The sequence below is a fragment of the Ictalurus punctatus genome, chromosome 9 (genome assembly GCF_001660625.3).
Source record: "Ictalurus punctatus breed USDA103 chromosome 9, Coco_2.0, whole genome shotgun sequence".
NCBI lineage: Eukaryota > Metazoa > Chordata > Actinopteri > Siluriformes > Ictaluridae > Ictalurus > Ictalurus punctatus.
Genome location: NC_030424.2, coordinates 23,704,404 through 23,728,827, shown reverse-complemented (window position 1 = coordinate 23,728,827; position 24,424 = coordinate 23,704,404). Strand labels below are relative to the sequence as shown.

The 24,424-nt window shown below is 40.3% G+C and overlaps 1 protein-coding gene and 1 long non-coding RNA gene across 4 annotated transcripts in view; both read left to right on the top strand.

Annotated features, from left to right (window-relative positions):
• Positions 1-24,424, top strand: part of babam2 (BRISC and BRCA1 A complex member 2) — a 90,373-nt gene that overhangs the window by 38,133 nt on the left and 27,816 nt on the right. The gene's annotated exons all lie outside the window — the stretch shown is intronic.
• LOC108270151 (uncharacterized) lies at positions 17,961-20,398 on the top strand. The gene is made up of 2 exons (XR_001813631.3): positions 17,961-19,927; positions 20,045-20,398. It is a non-coding gene; the product is annotated as an uncharacterized LOC108270151 (long non-coding RNA).

Here is a 24,424-nt window from a genome sequence, read left to right as displayed (position 1 = left end):
CACCTGTAAAACTGCTCTAATATCCTACCATAGATTTACATTTTACATGTGTACTTATTTTTATTATGATGTGCAGAAGGAGAGCTATACACCCCTAATATGAAGAGTAAAACATTGTGTGTGTGTGTGTGTGTGTGTGTGTGTGTGTGTGTGTGTGTGTGTATGCGCGCACAGTTGTTGCTGTGGCTGTGAGTTGACTAATCAGCAGCACGTCCGTTCCTATCAGCTCTGAGCTGCTCTATAACTCGAGGCATTATCTCTCTCTCTCTCTCTCTCTCTCTCTCTCTCTCTCTCTCTCTCTCTCTCTCTCTCTCTCTCTCTCTCTCTCCCTCTTCCACCCCCCTCGCTCTCACCCTGTGGCCATTTCTCTTCCCCTCCCTTTGCTCGCTTTCCTTCAGTGTATGTGTGTGAGAGCTCATATGGCCCCAGGAGGCTTTTGCTCTGTGGCCTTGGCTTTGTGTCCTCCCCAAGAGAGCTGAAATGATGATAAACATACGGAAAGCGGCATCCGTCATCACTGTCACCAGGTTCATGTTGTATCTCTGAGCACAGACACTGACTGATTTGAGCTCAATCCAGCTGTGTGACCATGTCAGAGGGAGTTTTGGACAGTTCTGGCCACAAACACACAAACCCTTAAGTTCCATTTTCGCAATATCTGCCTGTAGGAATGTGAAATGGAGGTTACCTAAATCCAAAGGATTGGACATTTGATTTATTTTACTTATAATGATACTTATAGTGATTTGTTATTATTTATATTAGTTATATTTGGCATGAATGAAGAATGTTATCTATATTATAACTCAGTTATACTGGAGTTGCTGTGTTTATTTATTTCTTTGTTTGTTTATTGTTTATTTGATTTAAAAAAAGATGTACTACCTGTCAAAAGTTTAGACACATTTATTCTTTATTTTTATTTTTAAAAATTTCCCACATTTTAGAATAATAATAATAAAGTCATCAAAACTCTGGAGTAACACAAATGAAACTGTGAACTATATTGTAATAAAAAAATCCAAAATAAATCAAAATAATTGAATATTTTAGCATCTTCAAAGTTGACCCCCTTCCTCTTAGAAATGTATTCGACATTTTCTCGACCGATTTCTTGAGGAATTTCCCTGAGATGCTTTTTAAAGAGCATTAAAGGAGTTCCCACCTACGCTGCACACTTAGTGGCTGCTTTTCGGAATATTTTGCTCCGAGTCGTCCCGTTTAAAAAATATATATATATTTTTGTAAATACAATTATACAACACCCATTTCAAGCATTTAATTATACACCTTCAGATCAAAAGCTTTTTAAAGATCATGAGAAACATTTCAGTCGAGTGTCCACAAACTTTTGGCCGGTAGTGTATATCGATCCTGTACAGTCCCTCCAGGATTTCGCGATTCTTGCAGTCGTGGAAACGAACGCAAAATCGCGCAAACTCCGCAATCTTTTGAGGAGCTCGCAATTTTTCAGAATTATCACAGATTGTCCGCAGATTTGGGCCGAGACGCGTCGTGTGACGTCATCACGACGCACGTTCAGCCCAAGCCCTCTTCGAATTCACGAGTACAGCTCAAAGGTCTCATTTACCAACAAACACCACTGCGAAAGACCGCGCAAAACAATTTCGTGCAATTGCAATTTCGCCAATTCAAGCAGTTTTCCACAAAAGAAAAAGCACAAAAAAAGCAGAATCAAGCATCTCAGAAAAACTCTGTGAAATCCTGTACGGACTGGCTGTATGGTAACATCATCTTGCATGAAATCCTTCAGTTAAAAATTATCTTTTTATATATATTTATATATATTGGTTTGAGTATCAAGGTTCCATTATCGTTTTTAGAAGAGAAAAGTGTTCTCTCTAGTAGACAGGGACAGAGGAACTGTGTGCCAGATGTTTTATGCACAACACTAGTGCTCTTCCTTTTTGACTCACTCATACGAGACCTTCCGTCATCGCCGTCGCACATTCATGTCTGCGCAGCTCATCGTGCTAATTGAGCTGTGTGTGCGTGCATGCAGAAACCACACATAAGCCCGAGCACATTAAGATATGTGTTCTTTAATGTTTTCTCACCTCAGTTTCAGCGGATGCAGCTTAAAGAAGACTGACGCATCTTATTCCCCTTATATATGTGTGTGTGTATATATATATATATATATATATATATATATATATATATATATATATATATATATATATATATATATATGTGTGTGTGTGTGTGTGTGTGTGTGTGTATATATATATATATATATATATATATATATATATATATATACACACACACACACACACACATACATATATATGTGTATATATATATGTGTGTGTGTGTGTGTGTGTATAAAGCACGTATATGTTTATAATTATAAATACCTCAAGTTCTTTATTTTCTTCAACCAATATTTTGTGACGCGCTGTTGAATATGCTGTATATATTCTCCAGTGGCTCGTGTCAGAGGCGCTTTGCGAGGTGCATGACGCAAGCGCGTAAACGTCGCACGTTTATTAAGGCTGTATTGGCATAATTGTGGTCAGTACACTGGGCAGAGGTGTACATTACGAACCCGGAAGGAAGACTTTAAAAACACAGCTTAGCAATGCAGACAAACAAGCACGATTGTGCAACCGCACACAGAAACACAGAGGTTCGAATAAACACACAAAGTGGGGAGAAAAAAGAAGAGCAGGTGGGAACAATCAGGGAAGCAGCCAATCAACGGACAGCGTGAGTAAACAAGAAGAGGCGGCTGTGACTATATAAGGCAAGCCGAGGGCAGACGGGGATACAGAGCAGTGAGGGGTCAGGGCCGTGATATCCCCAGCTCCAGTTTTCAAGCAGAGCAAGAACAGTGTGGCATTTCTCATTTAAACGCCAACTGTTCAGAGAAAACAAAGACTTGAATATCAGTTTCACAGAATCGGCTTTAATTTAGTTTTAGGTCTTTTGTGTGGTTTTTGAGATGTAGCTGTGTCGGAAATTTTATCGACTCTATACTGCCTATTACATGGTTACGCTAGAAATTCTCTCATTAGTAGCCTATATTGGGGTCGCGGTGGCGTCAGCCTAGTTCACTCTACACGATTTTAAGCCCGATTTGCAAGTCGCTGAGCTTGCCAACAAAAACCCTTTGTTCAGAGGCAACTCTGCGAGCAATCGGCGCTCGCCAATCGGCAGTCAATCATCATGTGTGAACTACTCGACAACGTGAGTTACTCAATAACAACACTGATATTTGGCATGATAAATATCTGGAGTTTTCAGGCGACTCCACATCCTGCAGTGTGAAAAGCCTCGTCAGTGGCAGGGCTTGCGACGACGAGCTACAACCAATGAGAGAGCAAATTTTGTAAATCAGATGTTAGTTTTCTAATGAAAGAAATGAATATGTGGACTGGGGAGGAAACCAGAGTACCCAGAGGAAACCCCTGAAGCAGGAGTCAAACCCCCAACCCCAGAGGTGCCTAGGCAAACGTGCTAACCACCAAGGCTAAGTTCACGCTACACCACTTTCATTGGCATTTCCAAATTGTGTGCGATTGTGCCCGGTGATGGGTTGGCACCCCGTCCAGGCTCCCGGCTCCCTCGCAACCATGTGTATGGTAAGAGGTCTGGAAAACAGATGAATGGGTGGATGGATAGTAGCCTGTCAACTTAATTTAGTTTGACGCTATGTATTATTAATGACGTCCTTCCGCATCAAAATCTGTGGTCATTACCCGCTGCTGCATTAGTCTACCCCAAAGTAGATGATGAAAGTGAGTAGGGTAGGGCTCAGATAATCACTATAACGGCCCATTCTAGTTTCGCCGCTATATTAAGGGCAGAAACGAAACCCTCGCTAACTACTGACTAATGTTCTAATACATGGATGGTCAGCTCAAGCTTGTATTCCTTTTGACTCGGCCCAGGTTTGTGTGTTTGTGTTTGTCTTCCAGCCCTCGCAGTAGCCAGGCAAGGTCATGACCAGGCTTGGAGGAACGGTGTCATGCACTGCGATCGTTGCCCGCAGTGTGCCATCTCACTGGTTTTAGCTCACCGGCCTGGACATGTTTACCTTCTCGAATGGGCTCATGACCTCCAGGGAGAATGCGGCCTGTCACACGAGTGTAGCTACTGCTAGTCAAGATCCACAGAGAGTGAAAAGGACAATGGTACGAGGATATTATAGTATCCGGCGTAAGCAGTTTCTTCTTCTGTTGGAATGAAGAAATTTGTCAGAGACTCACTCCTACAACTCATAAGGCTTAACACGCCTATTAGACCATTTACCTTTCAGTCATTTTTCTTTTTTTTTCTTTCAGAGAATGAACTTCTGATTAGACGTGCCTCTAGATCTTGTATGTAAATACATACATAAATACGCCATCATTTAGAAATCATTTTTTTCTATCACAGTTCCTAATCTAAATATAATTCTGACGAAAACTACTTTGCCCAAGCGCTATCCGAACTCCCGCAAGAGCACATTTCACACAGCGTGATCACAGACAGAAGAAGCTATCAGGTCTTCCACGCTGCAGTCTGCTTCGAAATCTGTTCCATGCTCTAGTGCTTTAGTGTAATTCAGAGCTCCTGCTCGGATCGAAATGTCATCCTGTGGTCCGTGCCACAAAAGTCACGGTGCTCGTGACCCACTTTAATCGCTCTCACTCCAGTGGAGCATCATGGGCTGTTAGCACAGACCTGCGTCTCTCTCAAAGGGCAGCAGCAGCAACGACCGCAGCGTCTGCCTCCTGCTTGCTATCGCTTCAGACAGGTTAAACACACTGTACTTCAAGTACGGTTCAGTACCGGGAACTGACGGGTGAACGTCTGTGGGACTTGTACCCTTATTTGAAATTTCAAACCTTGAAAAAGAATCGATATGGATTAGAATTGTTTGATAGGTTGAAGATTGAGTGAGGAATAAAACATGACGGGGCATGCTATTGTTGGAAAATAATCAACCATGTGGTTTTGTGATGCAATCCAGTCAGAAGCAGAGCTACTGTTTCCATGCAAATGTTGTTTTTGTTTTGTTTTGTTTTGTTTTTTGTTTTTTTGCCAACGATTACAATTTTTTATGTTTACTTAAAGGATAACAGTATGTACTTTTTGAAATCCATTTATAGTTACATGTAATGTTGTGAAACTTGAAACTTGTGAAGTTAGTTCCTGTTATGACCTTTGTTAATGCAGCTATAAACAGTTCTCTCTCGAGTTTCTCCCTCGAAGTTAATAAGAGAAAAAAATGTAAGTTTCAACTTCACGTTAACGAAAAAGTGCAAAGCCTTCAGACTTTATTAGAAAACGTAAAGACGCAGATTTACCTCTATGACAAAGCACTGACACTGGAGACTCCTTTAAAAAAAAAAAAGTCAAATAAATGTCTCCTCACAGAAAACAATTACACCTTTTTGTTTTTTAGTCCTTTTATGTGGCGTGTCCACCATACAACTCCGTGTGTAAGTTGTACTGTACAAACAATGACGCATTAGAATGAGCATGTTATTATAAAACTGTGATTTGTCTTGTAATCGGACTAACGCCAGCCAATTTAGTACACCAGCCTGAGGGACTCGTACACAACTATTACATAAGGTGCAAACATTCACTGAAGCTCAAGAAGGCAACTCAAGAATGCATTAAGAGCCAGGGGGGTGTAAACTTTTGATCAGGATGATCGTGTGTAAATTGTTATTATTTTGTCTTCTGAGAAATATCTTATGTAGCTTCTGAAGGACAGTACTAAATGAAAAAAAAATTAAGCTCTTTAAACAAAATAATAATTTACACCAATCATCTTGTTCAAAAGTTTACACCCCCCTGGCTCTTAATGCATCGTGTTGCCTTCTTGGGCATCAGTGAATGTTTGCACCTTATGTAATAGTCGTGTACGAGTCCCTTGTACGAGTCGTGTACGAGTCACTTGTCCTCAGTGTGAAAAGATGGATCTCAACATCATATAGTCTTTCACAAAACATAAAAACCGCCCTTGATCATCCAGGTAACGACACACAGTATTAAGAATCAAGCGTACTGTATGTAAACTTTTGAACTGGTTCATTTGGGGACATTCAGTCATTATTGTGTCTTGTGGATTATGTGTAAACATCTGTTATGTGAAATGGCTTATTAAGGGCAGGACTAAATAAACAACAAAATGCAATTTTAAGGATCCCTGTTTTTTTGTTTGTTTGTTTGTTGTTTTTTTTTAATGATTAACTTTTTGCGGATTCTGCAAGGCGTGTGTAAATTTCATTTACTGTAAGTTAGCTAGCAAGCCAGTGTTGTATGGATGTTTTTGGGCTTCCGTGTCTTCGTTTAATGTTGATCAGGATTGTCCCAGAGCCATGGAAATAATTTTGTAAGGTCGTTAACTGAACTGAAATGTCACATTCCCTGAATCAGTTTATTATGGAAGTTTTAAATGGAAAGCTTGTCCTTGTTTAATCATCGCTGTTCTTAGTCTTGTACTCTCTCCTAAATAGTCTTAAGTGAATAAATGGTTGTGTGTGTGTGTGTGTGTGTGTGTGTGTGTGTGTGTGTGTGTGTGTGTGTGTTTATCCCAAACCCATAACTAATGTCCAGCCTTGGGGAAGCCACATAGCTCTCATCCTCCCCTTTCTCCTTTAGCACAAATAAGGGACTACGGCACTGATGTCTAATTAGGATTGATCTCATTATTTCTTTCCAGTTCTTTTGCCCTTTTGGTTTTTAACTCATTTAAACTCTACAGATGGAAGTCCTTGGGCTCTGCCTTAGCCTCTCAAATTAACACTCATTTGTCCCAAAGCCTCTCTTGGCTATTTATGTCCTTTCGTTTATTTCTGCCCATTTTCTCCTCATTCTGGTTCACTGAAGGTGTTTTTGCTGGACATTCAGGCAGTTAACACTACAAACACTACAGCCATAACCACACGACTACAGAACACAACGAGATACCTAGACTTTAAGCCTTTTTTGGGCTTAAAGTTACTATTTAGGTTGTCAGTGAAAGTTTTCATTTGAATTACTATCTAACATGCCAAATAAGGCGAGGGGGAAACTCTTTTCCAGTAAAGCATGGCAAAATGAGCAACAGAAGATAAAATATCTTTAAGCCCCGCAGGGTCGGAGTTCATAATCAGTGTCTTTGGCGACGGTTCAGGCAGCCGAGGGCGTTTTAAACTGGAATAAGCATTGGCGTGTCCATTAAAGGACTGACAATTAAAGAATTAAGGAATGAATCATTTGTTTTCTCGATCTGGTTCTGGATCATATTAATAAGCATGTTCTCGCTGGTTTACTGTATTAGTGTTCTCTTTTTAATGCCTATATATATATATAAGTTTCATGTAACTCATGTGCTGGTTCGTGTATATAGTCCCATCAGACAGGAAAACAGCTGGAATTTCAGCTTCTGGTGAATGTTTTTTCAACAGTATCTATTACGGTAAGGACGTTGATCCATTTGGTCCCTGGTCCTCTTCTTTCTGACTTGTGTGTGAGCAGCATTTGAGCTAGAGTCCAACCCACTAGTCAATACATTTATTCAGCAAAGGTCATGTTTGGGGAAAACAGAGTTCTGTTTATAGCATCCCGACTCCTGATTCTTCACACGTTATGTATGTGTGCCCGTACTTTTTACATTTACAGTGATTTAAACCAATTACGACTTCCTTTAAAGGTATAATGAGCATTTTTAGTAGAAGTTATAAGAAGCTTGTAGTGTGTTTACACAGCGAGATGCTGTAAACACCCGGATGACAAGTGACATGCGTAACACTCTTTGCACTTCACAGTTCACCACCCGCTGCACTGTATATATACGTAGATAAAGGGGCGGAGTCATCAGTGGTACAGAAAGGCCAACACACCATCAAGAATAGCTTTAATCCATTGGCGCAACATAGGAGCATTTTTAAAATACTTTTATCCAATAGAACGTGCACACTGAACGAGTGGGTGAAAACGATATATAGTCACGCTGTTCTTGTGCATTCTTGGGCAAATTGAAGCTTTGCCTTAAGCACATGACCGCCTGTCTGTACTAGACGCTGTTTTGTTTCGTCCTTATCTGTATTTAGGACTTTAGGAAGCATGATGAGTGACATTAAGGCATTCATGGCAGTTAAATGATTAAAGGTGTGGTCAGCAATTTTAGAACACATAATAACGTAGCGTTTGTTTGAAGTTCTTACACTCCGGAAGCTTCCATCAAACATCCGCTGGGTTTCTGTCATGGTCCAGGATCTGTAGCCGGAAAGAAAGCAAAAGATGTGGACCATCAGGACACGGAGATGTTTACTGACCTGACAGACACCAGTTCAGAAATAGTGTTCTAATTGTGTGTTGTTGTGCTTTGGGGTGTGGTTTTTGCAGGGCGCGCTGAAGGGAGAGACGATGTTTGTTTAACGTTTACGTACAGATTCAGTACACATAGCTTCAGCTAACCTCAACAAAAAAAAAATCACTGACTGCACCTTTAAGTTGAACATTGTGTTCGGAGCAGTGCTGATGGATGTGAGTGACAAGGTGTTAAACGAGCACCGACTTCCAGCAAACACGCCCCCTTATACACATATTCTCACATACTTGAGTTCTTTCTTTGTGTCAGATGTTTGAACGCCTTCTTTCTCCCTAAAGATCAGGTTAAAGAGGCATAGCTCACATGCTGCGAGTGGTGAACTAAGAAAAGATTCTTTGTTGCTTCAGAGCTTTAAAAAAAAAAACAAAAAAAGAACAACAAGCACACACACCTCTCGCAATCCTTGCTGGATTATAGACGAAAGCAGAGTGACACAAAGCCCCTTAAACATCCGCAGTTCACTTTCCTCCTGCAGTCATGCTGGGCTTCATGCTGCTTGTTTGTTGTTGTTGTTTTTTTTTTTTTTACCCCCCCCTGTATGAAGGAGCTTTATCTGCTCTCACTTCACCCTTTCTCTACGAAGCAGTTTCTACTTCCTGTTTCATTATATCCTGAAGCAGATATCTCTTAACTTTTAAGCCTTAATACTACATTATACCAAGACAAGTCGCCCCATCTTCTTACGTTTTTAAATCTTTTGAAAGTGGTTGTTCTGCCATTTTTGGGTGAGACCGCTCTTTTCTTTTAGACTTTACGTGTTACAGTGCAGGCTCGGTGCTTCTGAATGACAGCGTGTTAAGTAGAACAGTAATGTCTTGGGAGCAGCGTTGATGGATTTGAGTGGCACGGCGTTAAACGAACGCCAACAGCAAGCACGTCTACTTTTACACCCCCGTTTTCTCCAGAGTGCTGTTTTTTCCCAATGGCTTCCCAAAACATCTTTCTGAGTGAATTCTTCTTCTTAGTCCTTCCCAGTTTGCCTTCGGAAGGTTCTTGAAATTCCTTGCTATCGAGGACACAGTGTAGACTGTCGATTTATTAGCAAAGTCGTTAGTCCTCCATTTTGTCTCCGTGTTCTCCAAGAAAGTGCACAAGTTATGACAAATAGTCATGCGTGTACATAGGACACACCCTCTTCCCAAGCTGTGCACACATACATACATTTACATTACATTTACATTTATGGCATTTTGGCAGACGCCCTTATCCAGAGCGACTTACATTTATCTCATTTATACATCTGAGCAGTTGAGGGTTAAGGGCCTTGCTCAAGGGCCCAACAGTGGTATCTTAGCAGTGCTGGGGCTTGAACTTCTGACCTTCTGATCAGTAACCCAGAGCCTTTAACCACTGATCCACCACTGCCAAATATAGCTGGATATGACTGAAGTGTTGGCTAAAAGACTGCGATTACGACCTAGTCGACTGTGACTGTGACCTTGACCTTTAAATATATAATTAGCCGTCCAAAATTATACAATTGATGCATTCAATGCCAGATTATTCAACTTCAAATGATTCATTACTCACCTGCGTTTATATGATTTAAATATGAATCACGAATCAATCATACGACTCAGCTCCAATACCAAAACAGAAAAAAATCACACTAGCAATACTACGTTAATTACAGTATCTTATTTATTTATATATTGTACACATGTTTAGTGCCCGTGAGCATTTTCCTTCTTTATATATTTATCTTTATGATTATTTTTTTTTACTTCATGAGTTTGTAGGTTGTATTTGATGTTTGTTTTTGCATCTGAGTTCTGTTTCATGGTTTTAATATTTTTAGTTGTTTGTCAGATTCGTCCGCTGGTTGCCAGTGCTGGCCCAGCTCCAGACCCAGGCTCGGTCTGAGGATTTCCCCCGGCATTGATCGTGTCCACGTGCTCGCTCTGGGCTGCTTAGTCCTCTGTGCAGCTCAAAGGCATGACGTTCAGGCCGGCTTTGTCCGGTGGTGCTGTGGCCGTGTGGGACGTGCAGGCCGTGTGGGCCATGCCAGCGTAGGCCTTCGGTGGAACTGTGATCAGCAACGGCACAGAAATTAGATCACGGCAACTACTGAAAGACTCGGATAACCAGCATGTCAGCCTTTGTGTTACTTTTTTTGTTTGTTTGTTTTCGGATTGTCCACACATCTGTCTGAGATTCTCGTTGTGTCAGATTGAATTGATTCGATTTTGGAATTGATCCAAACAGGGTCGTGGTCATAGCAAGGTCAAAGGTCTAAAACCTATAGCTTCGATAGCTTCCTCCCTGTTTGCCGTACAGAGATATTACTTGCACGTTCATGTTCGGGAACTCAAGGCCCATTTCCCGGCTGTGTAAGATTTTCCATGTCCGTGCGTCCATAGGAGATTCTCGTTAGTACCTTATGTCATGAACGAGTGGTTGAAGATTTGTAGTTTGTTTGTGGATTTATCATTGTAACCAGCAGATGAACTGATAAGATTTCAAGGTCACACAACAAGGTCAAATGTAGGGAAATAGTTTTTCTTCAAAAGCTTCCTTCCTGTTTCAGGTATATTTTAAGGGAATTTCAGGCGTACCAATTAGTAGCAAGAAGGATTAGACTTCTTGATGGAAGAAACATTCCTGTCCATGCCACTGGCATCAATTTCCACTTGTTTATTCATTGTTTTGTTGCCGTTTTTTTTTTTTTTTGTTTATTTTCCAAAATTGTACAGCGACCTAGGGTTTCCAAAATGCACTATATAAATTACATGATGGTGGTGGTGGTGGTGCATTATTATTATTATTATTATTATTATTATCATTATCATTATCATTATTATTGTCCAGAAGAGGATTCCCTTTTGAGTCTGATTCCCCTCAACGTTTCATCCTCATGACGTCTCAGAAGGGTTTTTCCCCCTTTTTTTTTTTTCTTTTTCTTTCCGTTGTTGTCACTCCCGCCTTTGGCTTTGCTCATTAGGGATATAGATCTACATCCAGATTTCAGTAAAGCTGCCTTGTGACCAAAAGCACCATACTAATGAAATTGAATTAAGCTGAATATTTATCATTTCTCATCATTAATTTATTATTGTACTAATTGGATTTACGAGACCATCATATCTTGCGTGCAAATGTAATAGTTTGATGCACTAAGCCACACTGTGTATGTGATCATACACATCATAAGACCGATGATCTTCAATCACAGAAACAATCACACTAGCAACATTACAACGTTGTGCTCCTACAGATGATGTAAAGGTTGATCCCTGTGTCTTATTTTATACGTCATTCTTCCTTGTGCAGTATTTGCAGAACTTTATTTCATACTCGGTCTTTTACCTTTCCTACTTTTCTCTCTGTATACGTATGTAATTTAATGACTTGCGTGCAGTTCCTCACAATTTCTGGATTTTTGTCAAATTTCGTTGTGGCAAAAGGTTCTATGTTAATAGAATTAAACTGCTTGGATTGAATATTTAAGTTCAGTAGTCTTTCTGCTCCTCGTTGGACGAAGAGATTATTGGGAGTATATTACTAATTGCTTTCACAAAGGCCGTAGATGACTCAGTGGCATTTATGCAGAATTAACACTTTGATACACTGAGCATTACTGTAAATAATCTCATGAATCATAGTGAATCAACCATGACTGCGAGACCCAAAATAAATAAATAAATCACACTAGTAATACCATGTCCTTACAACCGAACTAAAAGAGAATTACCGTCTCTTAGTTCATATGCAGCAGATCTCCATGTTCTTCACAAAGTATTTTCCAATCAAACCGGAACAAACAGGTTTCTGTTCACGTAATACTGCTCACATGCACGCCACGTTTTGAGCTCGGATCACGACAAGCTCACGTGAAGTAGCATACCGTGCCCAGTCGGGTTCAGAGCAGAGGGCACGGACACTTCCCTGCCCTGTGCGTGACTGCGTGGCATTTGATGCTTGTGCCAGTAGTTGTAATTTGCAGCCTGATTGTGCCCTGCAACAGTAAACACTTACTAAAGGCTCAGGAATCTTAAGAGGTATAAAGTAATTGCAGGTTCCCTCTGCAAAGATTTGTGTGTTTCACCTCTCTGCACTCTCGGCCAGAACGGCTGTCTTTGTCTTTATCAGACGTCGATTAAAAAAAAAAGAGAAAGCGTCTTTTGAATTGGATCTGGATTGATGGAAGTTGGGGTTATAAGTTACTTGGTTATAAACTTTGTGAGCAAGAGCTTTTCATAATATTCAAAGTGTTTCAGTGCTGCTGATTTATTTAGCATGCATAGACTAAAAAAAGGGAAAAATATCAAGATAATTGGTGTTTTAAGGCATTTGTAATGAAGCGCTAAATAGACCAGCTAAGACTGTCGCTCTGATAAACAGTTATGCAGCTGTTTAGACTGCTAAATTATACATGCTGGCCCTGAGGGTCGAAATAAAATGTCATTTTCACAAATCATTTGTAGGAAATAAATAAATAAATAAATAAAAGGGTCAAATTGGTTGACTGTAGCTAGTGGATAGAACTGCTGGTAGACAAGCTATTTGGGTGAAAATACTGGTATATCCCATCCTGCTTCTGTTTCCTGTACATAATGGTGTCTATTGATGGTTAATGATTAATGATTAATCCTCATTTGAAAGTATGTACCAGATGATTTGACAGCTCATTTGCGCAGGTAATCGTTTGAGAAGTCTGTAACCTGCATTAAAGTGAAAGGTTTCTGAAAGGAGTGGTTAATGTAATGCACAAGTCAAGGTTATATAGTGAAGTTTCTACAGTGCACCCTCGGTAAATACGAGCAAAGAAGGCTGAGAAAAATTGTCTTTATTGTTTATCTTTTGTAAAAAAAAAAATAAATAATTAATTTAAAAAATCGCAAAAATTCTCTGGATATCAAACAATTGCAACACGGGTTTATCCAAGAAAAGAATTTTTGTTAAATATAGGTGTGCAACAATTATTGGCACCATTTTAGTCAATACTTCGTGCTACCTCCCTCTGAGTCTTCTCCTTAATGCCTGATGAGGTTGGAGAATACATGGCAAGGGATCTGAGACCATTCCTCCATACAGAATCTCTCCAGATCCTTCAAATTTCGAGGTTCACCCTGGTGGTCTCTCCTCTTCAGTTTTACTGATCATCACAGGTTTACTATCGAGGTTTACTGGTTCAGGTCAGGGGACTGGGATGGCCATGGTAGAACCTTGATTTTGTGGTCAGTAAGCCATTTTTGTATTGATTTTGATGTATGTTTTGGATCATTGTCCTGCTGGAAGATCCAAGCACGGCCCATTTGAAGCGTTCTGGCAGAGGCAGTCAGGTTTCCATTTAATATCTTGATATTTGATAGAATCCATGATGCTATGTGTCCTAAAAAAATGTCCAGGTCCTCTGGCAGAAAAACAGTCCCAAAACATTAAAGAGCCACCACCATATTTAACCGTGGGCATGAGGTACTTTTCCATATGGCTACCTCTCTGTGTGCACCAAAACCACCTCTGGTGTTTATTGATAAAAAGCTCTATTTTTGTTTCATCTGACCATAGAACCCGATCCCATTTGAAGTTCCAGTAGTGTCTGGCAAACTGAAGACACTTGAGTTTGTTTTTGGATGAGAGTAGAGGCTTTTTTCTGAAACCCTTCCAAACAACTTGTGGTGATGTAAGTGACTTCGGATTGTAGTTTTGGAGACTTTCTGACCCCAAGACGCAACTAACTTCTGCAATTCTCCAGCTGTGATCCTTGGAGATTTTTTGGCTACTCGAACCATGCTCTTCACAGCGTTGAGACGATATAGACACACGTCCAATTCCAGGTTGATTCATAACATTTCCAGTTGGCTGGAAGTTCTTAATCATTGCCCTGATGGTGGAAATGGGCATTTTCTGTGCTTGTGCTACAACAGTTTTTCTTACTTTGAATGTGGAAAAAATGTAAATATGTTATTAGAGAAGCCTAGTGTCTTTTTTATGCTATGTACGCCTGTTTCAATTCATGAATGCACATACTGCAATTCCGTTATCCCATGTCGTTGCCATATGGCAACAATTGCATTTTACCATTTAACAGAACACTGAAAATATATAAATTTGTTTAAATGACAAAAAATACATTTTAACTTCTCATTTAGTGTTTAATTTTTTTCCTTTAAGTATTTTTGCCTAAAAACTCAATTCATCAGGGCCCACTGATGATGACCTTCACCATGCCATGTGATTGCAGAAAAGGAGGTCCAAACAGCACTTCCTGGTCATGTGACATGGCATTTTCTTGTTTTATCAGTGTTAAAGCCCTCTTTTCCCAGGTACAAAGAAAAATAATGGTTGTGTATTATTGCTTATCAAAAATTGGAAGTAAATGAGTTGTTGCCATATGGCAACACCATGAAGAAAGGAGTTACAATTGTAATCGTTAGCAAATTGCTGTTGTATCAGAGGAATCAAACACTGTGGGTCGTGCTTATTGGAAATGAAAAAGCGTAGTGGTGATAGTAACTCCGTTTCACATCAGACCACATCACACAACCCTGTCACCAATTATTTTCCTATAACAGCATGCTGTGATGTGTTTTATTCCTTATGCAATAAAGGACACATCATGTGTTATAACAGTTGTGGGAAATATGAGGTTTATTCAACCAGAACAGGAAATCTGTTTTCTAGGTCTGGTCACTGACTAATTCACTACACAACTTGATTTATTGTATGTATAATTATTATTGTTAATAATTTAACCTCCAAACAGTGTAATCACCAGTTTATGCTGAATCGTTTGTCTGTGGTTTGTATTTTACGTATTATAACGAAGGTCAACTGTCGTGCCTAAATGAACCAGTTAGCTTAGTATGATGCTGATTTTACGCACAGTACAGAGAAATGTACAGAGAGAAATCTGCTGAATCTGTCACACGGCATCCGGTGTGTGTTGCAAGAAAGTGTCAGTTGGGTGTACCCACAAAACCACCAATATTACGACAGTGTTCTAATAGATGAGGAATGAGGTAAATTCGAACAAGAAGTAACGAAGTCGCATCTGAATATGCGTTGTGCGAATACTTTAAACATCCGAGGTACATCAATCTGCATGTCTCGGGGGTTAATAATAATAATTAGTCAAATTAATTTTTCCTTTTATTTTATTGTGGTAAAATAAACAGGGAATAATTTTCCTAAAATTGCTTTTTTTATTTTTATTTATTTATTTATTTATTTTTTAAATCGTTCGCACTGTTATCGAAAGATCGAGAGTTTAAATCCCCACGATGCCACAGCCATCTGGACATAAAACACCATCTGGAGGGATACTCACTCTCTCCCCTGTCAATCACAGTCAGTGGCACTAGCCAATCATGATTGACTTTAAGCTCTTGTATGCGGAAGAGGGCGGATAGCGCTTTGCTACAAGTATGTTACGCTGCAGCAGTGTGAAAAGATACGGTTCGCTGGCTTCACATGTCTCAGAGGAAGCATGCGTTAGCTTTCACGCTCCACAGTTTGTAGCTGTATGATAAGAAGAGCTGGGTGGGAATTGGCAGGTGAGTAAATTAGGGAAATATTGGGGTACTATCAATAGGGTCTACTTGTTTGTGGATCTAATATGAAGAAGAAAAGAAAAAAAGCCACTTCAGTAAATTTCCCCGTGCACAGAGTCGACCTGGCAATAAACATAGCTATTGTGCCAGCTATTCTCTGGTTAAGATGTGCACCCCTAAATTTTGGGTGATTAAAATATTCTTCAATTCCAGTCCTCTGATTTATAAAAGCTGCCATTTTGTCCTCCTTTACCATCACCCTCTTCCTATTGTTTTCAAAAGCATGTACTTTCAACCTAGCTACCTACAAATGACCGATACACATCCAGGTTTCTTTCTTGTAATGTTTATTGGTTTAAAGCCAAAAAAACAATAATGTTTTCGAATGTACAGTACTGTGCAAAAGTTTTAGGCACCCTATATTTTTAGTGCAAACTTTGTTATAGATTTTTTTATGTTCTGACTTCTACATGATCGAGTCAGTACCAAAAACATGTTAGATTCCCAAACATTAGTTTTCCAGCATAGATTTAAATGTTACTGAAAAATGTTTGTATGTCAGTAAAGAAAGCAGCGCATTAAGTGGTAAGAGACAATTTTCAGACAAAAAACACAGTCAGTACATTTACATGGACGACAATAATCCGACATTAACCCAATTAAGACGATACTCTGATTAAGAAACTAGCATGTAAACAGCAATTATTGAATACCTTAAACCGATTAAAGTCGTACTCGAAGTAAATACTGTTTTAGTCGCATTATCGACGTGTATTACAGACATGTACACATCTTAATCACACTATTAACGTCGTGTGGGAGTTTTCACCGCATTTTGCGACAGGACACGTTCACACACGGCAGCGCTCAACCGTTTTATGGCAAACAAGAGCGCACGGCTGCGTCCCAAACCGCGTACTTACCTACTGTATAGAAGGCGAGATACATGTATTTCAACTAACTATATAGTAGGTAAGTACGTTGTTTGGGACGCAGCCCACGGCTTCAAGCAGTCATCTATGTGCACGTATAGCATGACAAATAATTAACCGCACTTGAAGCTTGCGTAATAATTTAAAATAAAAACACCCAAAACTGTATACGGTACCATAACAAAGACCAACTGTATGTTAATACGTGATATTCTGGAGGGAACGTCGGACGGCGTGGCGCGGTGACGTAATGACGTGTGCAGTTAATCGATCTATGTTCTATAACATGCAAAACGGGAACATGAAAGGAGTATTCTAAAAGCGACTCATGTAAACACCTTAATCACAGTATTGTCTTACTCAGAATAAGGTCAATAATTAGATTACTGCTGTCCATGAAAATCTAGTCAATGAAGGCTGCTGGGTTTTGCTGCAAAAACAAGAAGCAAGTGTGACCGTCAAAGTCTCGAGAAGAACCGTGGCTGGTTCTGCAAGCTGCTCAATAAAACTTACAGCTCATCTCCTTATAAAACTGCACTAATCGTACCCGAGACTACTTTTTTTTTTTTTTTTTTTAAAGCAAAGGGTCGTCACACCAAATATCAACTTTGTTTCATTTAGTACTGTTTAATGTTCTTTATAGTATATATTTTTTTCATTATGTTTGAAGTCATCTTTGGTGTACAGCATTACTTTGCATGCACAGTGCTGTATATTTTTCGCAGTTGTTTAAAATGTGAAAAGGAACCTGATTTTCAGCGTTTCTCATTGTAGCTTGGGGTTTTTGAGCATTCATTGTTGATGAATTCCTGCCAAGTATTATTAGCTTTTGCTTCACATAATCTCTCACAATTGCAGTTCCAGTAATCAACTGTCAAAGAAGGGAATGTTCTGGTTACAAAGCCTCCAGTCCACACCCATCACACTCCCTGTTATATATTACTTAAAAGATTTAACTTTTTTTTTTTTCTACACTCGCTGATTGTGCTTTGTACATTTGTCATCCCAAAAAGAAAAGAAAAAAAAAAAATCAAAAGGTAACCAAAGTACATAGTATTATAATTGCTACCTAAATATTGCCTATACACTTAGTACATCACATTAATCACTTAAAGGCCATTATTAAGAGGATGATTATATAGTCACGGCCGTTAGCATGTGACTCTCATTAGATGGCTCTTTCTTTAGACACTTTCATATGGAAAGCACGATCTGAACATGTGTTTGAAGACAATTTTTGAAGTAATGACTGCTCATTACATCAAAAAGCAACCTGGCTGTTTAATGCCTTCATTTCCGTGTGTTTCTGCAAGCATGTATGCACACTCGCAAACACACACACACACACACACACACACACACACGTGTTTACACTCTCGCCCTCAGGACAGTCTGCATATACAGCATGCATTTAGACCATGGCGTGTAAACAGAGTATTATCTCTACAAAGGGGCTGCATCAGCACATAAAGGCCTGTCCGCCCAGTTTTTGCCCTCCAGCTGCAGTTTCGGTCTTGCCAGCCTCCACCCGAAGCACCTGCCGCGACCGTGGGTGGCAGCGCGTTTGAAGTAGCGCTCGTCTCATTCAAATGGATGAAGTTTGACAAACGGCGCAGTTAGCGGAAGCCCACCACGGAAGGTAGCCATGTCTTTGTTGACCACAATGCTTATAAAGTCTCGCAGCTGCTCCTCGCATGCGAAAGCAATCCTCGTCGATTTCCCCCCCCCGTTAAGGTCATCCAGGGATCATCGGTCTTGTGCGCTTTATTTAGCCGTAATTACTTGGTGCAGAACTTCTGAGTGGCAAGCTTACATTAATTAAGCCCGAGCACAAGCTGCGGTCCTACTGGCACGGACCGAGTGTTTGTTGTAAAGGTCAGGCTTTGGTAATGGATTTGGGGCACGGTGTTCTTTCTGTTTGGATATCCTATTTTGGACGCTCCTCTCACATATGCCTCGCGTTTAGAGCCAAGCAGCACAGACGATTTGAAAATGCCATTGTGCGATCCAGAGTGTGTTCACATGCCCGTGATTTGCCCGGGCCATGCCGCTCGCGCAACCCTGGCACTGCACCCAAAAGCCATTTAGTGTACCTATCTGACATTTCTTTTTCGAACAGAGGGAGGGGAGGAAAAAAAGCGACCTACAAAGCTGTCATTATCACATGTAATTATAGGAATAGGCTTGCCGCTTTCTGATCTCTACTTCTCGTCTCATCTCGTCTCTATTCACTTATCTGCGTCTCTCGATAATGGTCAGAAAGCAAAGGGCTCGTGTATGTACATGTCCACAACACACTGTCTTTTATATTCAAACAGCGCAGGAGATTAAATGCACAGTGACAGGAAATTAAGAAGGAAATGTAACGTAGCGCTATGCACAACGTTATACTGGAAAAGCCAGAGCTGTGTGTACAGCTGTTTACAGTAAACAACCGGTAGGGAATAGAAGTGCACTTGTATGTATGCGCTTATAATAACTTCAGAAACAAGATGTCTATCTTTCTTCTGCAGAATGAGAGTATAATAGAAGAGCTGCAATGTAGAACCCAACCCTAGCCTTGCATCATTCACAGAGCCGTATTGCATCACGTTACAGATTACCAAGGAAGGCTGTTACTCCCTCGGTTTCCGGCAGCCGCATGGAAGTCAAGCAAGGCTTCCCGAGTACTCGTGACGTTTCTGCTGGGAATGAATTGGCTGCAGGTCAGGAAGAACGCGTGGCTGTAAATGCAGCATGACCATTCGTTATAGTGAGAAGTGCAGCCTTGGTAGAAATAGAACAAGAAAACAATCTAGCAAACATTCAAAGAGTGTAGTTTAATGAGTGTTAAAGAGTTAATACTCCATCGGGTGAGTTATAGCCCTTGTGTAATAGCTGACATAGCTCACAAATAGAATGTAGCAGGTTAAAGCACATGAATTGGCTTCTGTGAATACGAGTTTGCACCGTAAGAGTCTCAAGCCGCACCTTGTGGTTATGAAGTCAGTGCTGAATGCCAAAGAAAGCTTTAGGCCAGGACAATATGCTTATTGTCTTCTATGGCAAAAGGTGGCATTTAGAAAGCGAAGGATTATTGATGTTGGAAAGAGCTGCCTTTGTAGGAGAGCTTCCTGTAGGTTCAGGGAAATTTAAGGATTGTTTCTTAAGACAATGGATTACTGGTATGTGTAAAACTTGTTTTGTTTTTTTGTTTTGTGTGTGTGTGTGTGTGTGTAATTCCTTTTGATTGTGTATGTATAAAAATAAAGCAGATTTATGTTGTTTTTTTTATTGCTTAGTGAATATAAGAAAGCTGTAGGTGTGAATGATGACTGGAGAAGAGGGTGTCAGTAAAGGTCATCTAACCCTGACCAGGGGCTGCTGGAACAGTGCCAAGAGGAGTATGCTAGTGCTAAAGAGTGGAGCCGTGACAGTGATGGACATCGTGGCAGAAAGGTCATGCCTGCGAGCATCCACCCCAGTGCCTTCATGCCATGACGCATGACACATGTAGGGCGTAAGATGAGTGATCACCACTGCTCCAACCATGACCTCTCAGATTTGAGTTTTTGGTTTTAAATTTAGTTCAGAATTTCATGAATCAGAATTTACAATATTGTCTCAGCAGTTATAATAAACGGACGCTCATTATACATGAGGAGACAACAACATGTCTTTGTCCATGCTATTTCCAGAATATTTTACTATTACTATTTTACTGTCCTATAATAAGAACTATTTACACCAGCAATGAAGGATTACTTTAAATGGGAGTTATTGCATATGAATGTTTTTGCTTTCTCATTAAGCTCATTAAGGATTAATCTCTGTCAAAAATCTGTAAATTTGGAATTGTGGAGTTTTTCACAATTCCACTATAATCAGAAAAACTCTACCACATCACTTAATAGATTAAGAACTATTAACTTTTTAACATCCCAGTGGATAGACTGAAATAATTGTTGCACCTTATGTACAAAAGCTCTTTTTATTAAATTTTTTTTTTTTTTTTTTTTTTACATGATGGTCTGAGAGTCGCTCCACAATCTCCCATAGATGTTTAATTGGGTTGATTTACATAATTTCTTCCTCCTCAATCCATTAAAAGACCTTTCTGGCCCTCTTAATAGGGGAGGTTTCATCCTTGAAGAGACCACTCCCATCAGGATAGAAATGTTTCATCATAGGATAACAGTGATCCAGCCCTTCCCTGTAATGGGACGAGTGGACCTGTACCACTCCAGTATAACCATACCACTCCCACTACCCCCCCCCCCCCCCCCCAATTAATCCGTCACCCATCCGTAACATACAGAAATGACGCCATCATGGGAATCAAGAATTGAGAGAAATGTCACGAAATCCCAGCCCTAACCTAAATCTTCGGTCAGACGGTCAGAGCCCTAACCTAAATCTTCATAAGATACCGAAGAGGGACTTTCATGCAAACATCCTTTCAACCTCAGAGCCATGTCGTTTTGTAAAGCAGGGTGAGGAAAATCCCCATGCCAGTATTTTTACTGGAGTTGACAGTGTATTGTTATTGGTGCTTTTTAAGGTGGTTTTACTGACGTTCGTGGGTTGATTTACAAGATTAACTGACGATGTGTCAGATATGTGCCTTGACAATGCTGTAATATGAATAGATAAAAGCAGTTTAGATATGTCAAATGTAATTGCAACCAACTTTAGGCAAGAAAGAAGTCTGACTACATCGTGACAGACAGGAGCCAGCAGGCAGTCAGGAGAAAAAGAGAGGGTGTGGAAAAAGTAAACAGAACAGGACTGAGAGGATTCAGGATTAATAATTAGCTTTCAGGATGAAAGTTTTAGCTATTTTTTTTTCCCCTTTCTGAACAAGTTAAGATGCTAGTGATGCTAATGATAGCTCATGTCTAAGAGGGTTAGTGTTCGCACATTTTTTTTTTAAGCATATACAAATCAGCCGTGCACGCAAAGTGTTTTTAAAGTACACTTTACAACCAAAAAAGAAGCTTTCTCTCTAAAGAACCAGGATCTTTCACCCCAGAATAAGATTCTCTTATTCTTTTTCGAATCCTCCTTGATCGAACATGGTTTGGTACTGTGGTTCAGGTACATGCCATTCCCCTAAAATAGTGCACTAATATTGGCACTCCATCTCGATGCTTTTTGGCCAGTGCTGAATAAGGTTTCTAAGAACGGCGATGTTTCACAGTCAGTGAAAGGCTTAAAGTGGCCTGAACGCAACAACCTCAACAAGCAAGCAGGCCTGTATGATGGGTGGGTGTACTCCGTAGACCCCTAGGCGCACTCAGAGTACCTTTTGAAAGCCACTAGTGGTGAACAGTTTGAAAAGGCTATTTGTAAATCTGTTCTTTTTTTTCTTTTAAAGATTCTTTGGTTGCACAGCCCTTCCAGTATCTCCGTTTTTGACGTCGTTTATCATCTGTATAACTTCCCCGGAAAGTTACAGGCAATTTTTTTCTGATTTGTGTATCATACCACAACCCCTCTCTATTCGCTCTGTTCCACAGAAGCTTGTTTCGTCACTCTTCTGTGGAATTGCGTCCATGTGTGACATACTGAACACTTCCTTATAAACCTAACCCGAATCTTCATTTCCTCTATTTCCCTCTCACTTTTCCTGTGTTTTTTTACATTGTTGCACGGTGGACAGATCTTGGTGGTAGTTTAGAGTTGTTACTTGTGCATAGTATGTCTAAGTCATGCTGAGAATAGTTCCACTGAAGGAATCTGGTAGTCAGTCATAGAAAGTGAAGCTTCAAACCACTAAAGGAACATTACGGCGTTGCAGCCGGTCGTTTACCGAAATGTGTTGAGCATGTGCCACTTTTGGTGGAAACTGTTCATCAGTGCAGCCATGTAAATAATGATAATGAGTCTTTATTGGTCACATATACATTACAGCACGGTGAAATTCTTTTTTTCTTCTCATATCGCAGTATGTTAGGAGGTTGGGGGTCAGCCATGATACAGCACCCCTGGAGCAGAGACGGTTAAGGGCCTTGCTCAAGGGTCCAACAGTGGCAGCTTGTCCGTGTGATCCAGAGCCTTAACCACCAAGCCACCACTGCCCCTAAATAAAACTGCCACGTAAATTAGATGTGTTGATCATCTTTCGGGATGAGATTCTAGACGAGAGAGAAAGACAGGTGGGCACGTGGCTCTATGGGAAGTGGCTTCGATTAGAGACGTCTTATTTATCCTCTCACTGGTGACATGTTAATGGTGGAATCGGTGATTTTTCAGTGATCAATATGTGTTTGTTGAACATTCTGTTCCAGATTCCTTTGCTGTTATAATAACCTCCATTCTTCTGGGAAGCCTTTCCGCTAGCTTTTGAGCGTGGCTGTGGGGATTTGTACGGAGCCCCTAAAGGGACATGGTGGTGTTGATTTGTGCTGCAACTTGTTTGTGTAGGTTTGGCTACTAGGACATATTTCAGTGTGGCCAAGGTTGATGTCGTAATGCATTTAACCCCACTGAACTCATTCAGATCATTTGTTTGTGAGTCACCAGTACGTCGGTATGCAGTATAACAGTGTTAATTAATTCTCTGTAACAACATTTCTGACTAAAATAGGGACTCACATGAGTGTAATTGTTGATATGGTGGAGTTTTTCCAAGAGGAGATGTTTATTTAGCATTTACGGAAGGAGTCTCCAGTGTTAGCAATTCAATTCAGTTGTATTCGTACAGCGTTTTTAACGATGGACATTGTCTCAAAGGAGCTTTCCAGAAACATATAAACACAGGATATAGATTTTAAGTGTGGCGAAGGTGGCAAGGATAAACTCCCTAAGATGATACGAGGAAGAAACCTTGAGAGGAACCATACTCAGAAGGGAACCCGTCCTCATCTGGCTAATAACGGATCGATTGAAAGTAAAGGAAAATTCATTATGGTTTTTATATGAAGCCTGTCTTGTTGAACTAGTACGCTGTTCACTGAAGGAGACTTGAGCGCAGAATTGTATGTGGTAATTGCAGTCCTATAGCCATAGCAGCAACCGTAGTCCCAGCAACCACAGCGAGAATGTCCATGTGGAATTGAGGTCCAAAACCATTTCCGGCAGCATCCTCAGCAGTCTCCAGGCTGCACTGTGTAACAGTCAGAGCTGTAAGATTTCTGACACAGGAAAAGGGGCTTTGCTGTTTCTCGGTAACAAGCCACATTGATTTGGCCTTATTAAAACTGTTTACAGCCGCTACAACATAAGTGATAACAGGAACTAATTCATTTCAAAAGGTAAGGGATGAAAGTGTGACGTGTTGGAATATTGCTGGAGTATAAGAACGACGAAACACTTCAGGACACGTTGTCATTGGAAAATAATGAACTTTGTAACTGTTCAACGTCGGGCCGCGTTGTTTCATCCATTACACTTTCTACTGTGGAAGAACTGTTGCGTAAACGATAACAGGAACTAATTGCGATCCTTAATTAAACCGTTACGAAAGTTGATTATTTTCCAATAACAGCACGCCCCGTTTTGTTTCATTCCTTCCATATTCCCACGATTATCTTTTCAGGCATGCTTTTGACTCTGGTCTGGCCTCGGACTGGCTCTGAGTTTATACACACTTGGGTTGAGTCACGGTGTTGTGAATACACTCTTACACCGTCTCTCTCTCGCTCTTTCATTCTTTACCCGACAGAAGGAGATCATGGCAT